The sequence below is a fragment of the Thamnophis sirtalis genome, unplaced genomic scaffold, assembly GCF_051295495.1.
Source record: "Thamnophis sirtalis isolate CommonGarterSnake01/CBP01778 unplaced genomic scaffold, rThaSir2_p1.2 scaffold_3, whole genome shotgun sequence".
NCBI classification, from domain to species: Eukaryota; Metazoa; Chordata; class Lepidosauria; order Squamata; family Natricidae; genus Thamnophis; species Thamnophis sirtalis.
Genome location: NW_028261383.1, coordinates 94,051,350 through 94,057,350, shown reverse-complemented (window position 1 = coordinate 94,057,350; position 6,001 = coordinate 94,051,350).

Below are 6,001 nucleotides of genomic sequence, written 5' to 3'. Positions count from 1 at the left end.
CGATCTGGCACGCGCGGCAGATCGGGATCTTCCCTCCTCCCCTTCATGGTGGATTCCCGTAGGTCAGCCTCCGGGGCTTGCCCTTCACGGCTGACATGGAAAGGACTGGACGCACAAGTTAGTCTCGCAACCCAAGCTGTCAGCAGAGTTTCAGGAAGCCTATCTGGAAATTCACTGTATTTAAGGCGGGCTCACTGCTATGGCCCTTCGAAGGCATTAGATAAGTAGATCTTAGGAACGAAATAGGGAGAGTTCTGCAGGTAACCTACCGTAGTAAAACAGAGAAGATACTTCCAGACACAGCTGCCAATGAATATCTATTAATTGTTTGCTACCCAGAGTAACTTTTTGTGAGATGGGCATCCATATTCATTTTTACCACCACCTATCATCTCTCCCTCCCTCTCTATATTCTATTATTCTATCATCTCTCTCTCTCTCTTTCTATCTTATTCTGTCTTTACTGTTCTATAAGCAACAAAAATTAAATGGGAAGAGGTAAATCACAATTGCTTAATAAATGTTTCATATGGAAGTGCCTAACTATACGCTGAAGAGTAAATTGCTTGCAGCAAAAATAGCTCTGTATTATAGTACATTAAAAGTGTATTATTATACCAGACATTGCACTTCCATCTCCTGTTTCTTTTCCCATAACAAGCACTCTTTGAGGTAGATTGTGCTGTAAGAATTATATAAGTCTTCTATAGAAGAAGACTCGAAGTCTTCTAAACCAACCTTGTACCAGGGCAGAGCTGAAGAATATGCCCAATTCTTAGCGGACAAAATTGCTCGGTTTCGGTCGGACTTGGACTCCACACCTGCAGTTCCAGCCGAGGCACAGGGGGACCAAGTAGAACAGCTCTGGGTTGAGTTTCAGGACGTTACCCCCGGGGATGTGGACAAGGCCATGAGAGCTGTAAGTTCCTCCACCTGTGTTCTGGATCCGTGTCCCTCATGGCTGGTTGCTAACTGCAGTGAGGTGACACGAGGCTGGATCCAGGCGGTTGTAACCGCCTCCCTTTGGGAGGGGAACTTCCCCGCCGCACTGAAAGCGGCGGTGGTGAGACCCCTCCTGAAGAAACCATCTTTGGATCCAGCTGTTCTTAACAGCTATCGCCCGGTCTCCAACCTCCCCTTTCTGGGGAAGGTTGTTGAGAAGGTGGTGGCCTTCCAGCTCCAACGGTCCTTGGAGGAAGCAAACTATCTAGACCCCTTCCAGTCAGGCTTCAGACCCGGTTACAGCACAGAAACCGCTTTGGTCGCATTGATGGATGATCTCTGGAGGGCCAGAGATGAAGGACACTCCTCCATCCTGGTTCTCCTTGACCTCTCAGCGGCTTTCGATACCATCGACCATGGTATCCTTCTGCGACGACTGCGGGAGGTGGGAGTGGGAGGCACCGTGTTACGGTGGTTCTCCTCCTACCTCTCGGACAGGTCGCAGTCGGTGTTAGTGGGAGGGCAGAGATCGTCCCCAAGGCCCCTAAATTATGGGGTGCCGCAGGGTTCGGTCTTATCCCCCCTACTATTTAACATCTACATGAAACCGCTGGGAGAGATCATCCGCAGGCACGGGATTAGATACCATCAATATGCGGACGATACTCAATTGTATCTGTCCGCCCCGTGCCAAATCAATGAAGCGGTTGACGTGATGGGCCGGGGTCTTGAGGCCGTCATGGACTGGATGAGGATTAACAAGCTTGTGCTCAACCCAGAAAAGACCGAGTGGCTGTTGTGTTTTCCTCCCAAAGATTTGGCCAATATTCCAACACTCAGGCTGGGGGGTCAAATTTTACACCCCTCAGAGAGGGTCCGCAACTTGGGAGTCCTCCTGGATCCACAGCTGTCATTCGACCACCATTTAACGGCTGTGACCAGGGGGGCATTCACCCAGGTACGCCTGGTGCGCCAGTTGCGACCCTACCTGAATCGGGAGGCCCTCACAACAGTCACTCGGGCCCTTGTGACCTCTAGGCTGGAATACTGCAATGTGCTCTACATGGGGCTGCCCTTGAGGAGCATCCGGCGACTTCAGTTAGTGCAGAACGCAGCCGCGCGAGTGATTGCGGGTGCACCCCGATTCACCCGCATAACACCTATCCTCCGCGAGCTGCGCTGGCTACCTGTCGATCTCCGGATGCGCTTCAAGGTGCTATTAATCACCCATAAAGCCCTACATGGCAGTGGATCTGGATACTTGAGAGACCGCCTTCTGCCGATTACCTCCCTACGACCTATAAGATCTCATAGACTAGGCCTCCTCCGTATTCCATCGGCCAGCCAATGTCGGCTGGCAACTACAAGGAGGAGGGCCTTCTCAGCAGTAGCCCCGACCCTTTGGAACGAGCTCCCCGTGGAGATTCGTACCCTCTCCACCGTCCAAGCCTTCCGCACAGCCTTGAAGAACTGGCTCGCCCGTCAGGCCTGGGGATAAGGATCGCTACCCCGCCCGAATGATGTATGCATGTTGTTTACTATTTTATTATATGTTGTTGTCTCAATGTTGTATTCCCCCCTCCCTGGTTTTCTGTGAGCCGCCCTGAGTCCCCTCAGGGAAAAGGGCGGCCTACAAATGCAAATAAAACCTCTAAAACCTCTACCCAAGGTAGGAATCTTCTGACCATTCCAGATAAATATCTCTCCAAGCTTTATTTGAAAATCTGCAACTATGGAACCCCTACAACTTAAGGAGGTTGGCTCTCCAACCTCTTAATAGCTTTCATAGTCAGGAAATTTTTCCTTATTTCAAGTTTGCATCTCCCTCTGTAAAGCTTTCACCCATTTGTATCTTGTCATGCTCAAAGAAGCATATGGAATCTTATGTCCCAATTTCATTGTCTTCTGAATAAAAGTCTGACATGTAGAACATGAGTTCTCAGTAAAACAACTAAGATAATTGAAGTCAGCTCTGTCACCATTATAGATGAGCTTAGCAGGCATGCTATTCAACCAGTTTTTAGGAAATTGAGCTAATATTAGGTCTAACACTTAATGCTAAACAGAAGTTTAAAAATCTAGAAGGACATGTATTGTACTGCAAGTAAATTTACCAAATGCTTTTAAAATAACAATTTTGATGGGTTTAGAAAAGTATTGTGGAGCAAGAACAATTTCATCTGTATGTATATCACAATTTCTGTTGCAATGCTAAACATTCCTATGAAAGTTGTTTATAGAGACAAAATAAAGGATACTGTGACCAATTTACAAATGTAAGAATCACAGTACAGATAGTCCTTGACTTACAACCAAAATTGAGCCCAAAATTTCTGTTGCTAAGTGAGATTTTTGTTTTGCCTCATTTTACAAACTTTCTGGCCATGCTTATTAAATGAATCACTGCAATTGTCAAATTAGTAACAGGATTGTTAAATTATTCTGGCTTCCCCATTGACTTGCTTGTCAGAAGGTCACAAAAGCTGATTACATTATCCCATGACACTGAAACCATCATAAATATGAGTCAGTTGCCAAGCATCCAAATTTTGATCATGTGACCATGGGGGTGCTGCAACAATCTGAGAAACCGCCTCCTGCCAGTCACCTCCCAAAGACCTATTAGATCCCACAGACTAGGCCTCCTCCGAATTCCATCTGCCGGCCAATATCGGCTGGCGACTCCTCGGGGGAGGGCCTTCTCTGTGGCTGCTCCAGCCCTCTGGAACGATCTCCCCATTGAGATCCGGACCCTTACTACCTTTCCGGCCTTCCGCAAAGCAACTAAGACCTGGCTGTTCCGGCAGGCCTGGGGCTGTTGAACTATCCACCCCATTCCAGGTTACGACTGTTGTTGAATTTTAAATTGCTGTTTTTATTTTATTTTTGTATCCCCTCCCCTTTTTGTTGTGAGCCACCCTGAGTCTCTCGGGAATAGGGCGGCATACAAACCTAATAAAATCAAATCAATCAAATCAATCTTAAGTGTGAAAAAGAGTTATGTCACTTTTTTCAGTGCCATTGTAACTTCAAATGGTTACCAAACAAACTGTTGTAAGTCTAGCACTATCTGTATACAGTATTAAAGTCCAATTTATGTAACATTGGAAATCACAAAATGTAATTTATTTATGCAATTCTAAATCTTGTATTGGTTTTCTGACAATGATACAACAATAAATGCATATTAAGATTATGTGATTTACTTATTGGAATTTTCAATTTCTCTTTCCTTTGTATCAGAACACCACAGAAAGCTAATTTATACCTTATAAAATGTATAATTTCAGATTATTACAGAAATTACAGAATTAAAGGATTGAAAATGACCCTTCCAGATCATTTAATATAACTCCTTATTACGATTAATGTGACTAATTTCATAATGCATTTGGTATAGTTGTAATATTGTTATTCCAAATAAATTTCAGTTGGTCCTCACTCTGAATTTTTTCAGCTGGAAATCCTATATATGTTTATATTCAGTGGGATCTATTCCTAAATAAATATTTATATGAATTGCAGTTTAAGTTGTTTCTTTAAAAGTACTTTAGCAGATTTTTAAAATCTAATATTGACCAGTCCTCAAAGCTTATTAAATAGTATATTTATAAGAGCAGATGTATCTTGCTCAACAATCTTTAGTCACTTTAATTTTAGGATTAAAACTAATATATATATATATATATATATATATATATATATATATATATATATATATATATATATATATATATATATATATATATATATATATATATATATATATATATATATATATATATATATATATATAGCTCAGGTATGGATGCCTCTGGATCAACATATTGAAAAATATAAAAACACTTAACAAATTATCCCCAAATAGCAAGGGTATATTGATAATCATCCTCAGTATTTGTGAATTTGCAAAGTATTTGCAAAACAAACAAACAAACAAACACATTAATAAGGTTTTACAAAGCTGCAAAAGTAGCCCTGGCACATCAGGAAACAGTTACTAGTGAAAACAAGTGTTGTTTTACTACATAAAAGGATGTATAGTAGTTACAATGTCTACATTTTATGGAGTATCAACAGCCTTAAAATCGGATGAAGTCTGTCCAGGACCTGTAATTAGTTCTGAAACGCTTACATTTCTCTGAACAGCAGATGATTTCCCCCAAAATCATTTAGTTTTCAGATGGAAATGTCTTTGATTAACTGAGGATACATTAAAAGATGTGTTAGACACCCACTGGAGAAGTATAGATCCACATTATTTAGTTATTAGCTAGTTATTTCTTATACAGCAACTCCAAATCATGGAGCAAAAAAAAAAAAAAACCCAATAAATTTTCAGAAGTTGTAGAAATTGTTTTGCAACTTGTGCTAGTGTTTTTAACCTTGTAATTCTTTTAAAACAATTTCTCTAAACAGCTCTCTAATTAGCTAAAAAACACAAGCGCCCCCTCCCTATGTGTGTGTGTGTGAGAGAGAGAGAGAGAGAGTGGGGGGAGAGGGAGAGGGAGAGGGAGAGAGAATTAAGAGATCGTGGATTAATACAATATATATCCCAAAGCCTTGATTCTAATTAACTTTTAAGCAACAGACTCATCAATACCTAGAGTTCTTGGATATATTTTTTACTTTTGGGTTTGCCATAGTTGTTTTGTGTGTGTGTGTGTGTGTGTGTGTGTGTGTGTGTGTGTGTGTATGCATATTCAAAAGTATCTGTTAAATTTAATAGAGCTTAGTGTCTTGTATGATTAAAATTGTAAGATAAAATTCTGAGATTGAATTCTGTTGGCTGGGAGACTGAAGAATTATCCTATAACTGAGGACACCTCTAGTGGAACTGAATTTTCATTGAAAATTAATGTTTTTCCCATTAGAATCAAAAGAATAGAAAAGATCAAGAAAAAAAACCCACAAAACATTGTGGCCACATTGCGTTGTCACCACAACAAAGTATAGGCTATGATGTAACATTAGGTCCCCCCCCCCCACTTTCAGTCAGTTTTTGACTAAGTAGTTCCTATAGGTTTTTTATTTTTTGGGAAGTGGTTTATGTTGCCTT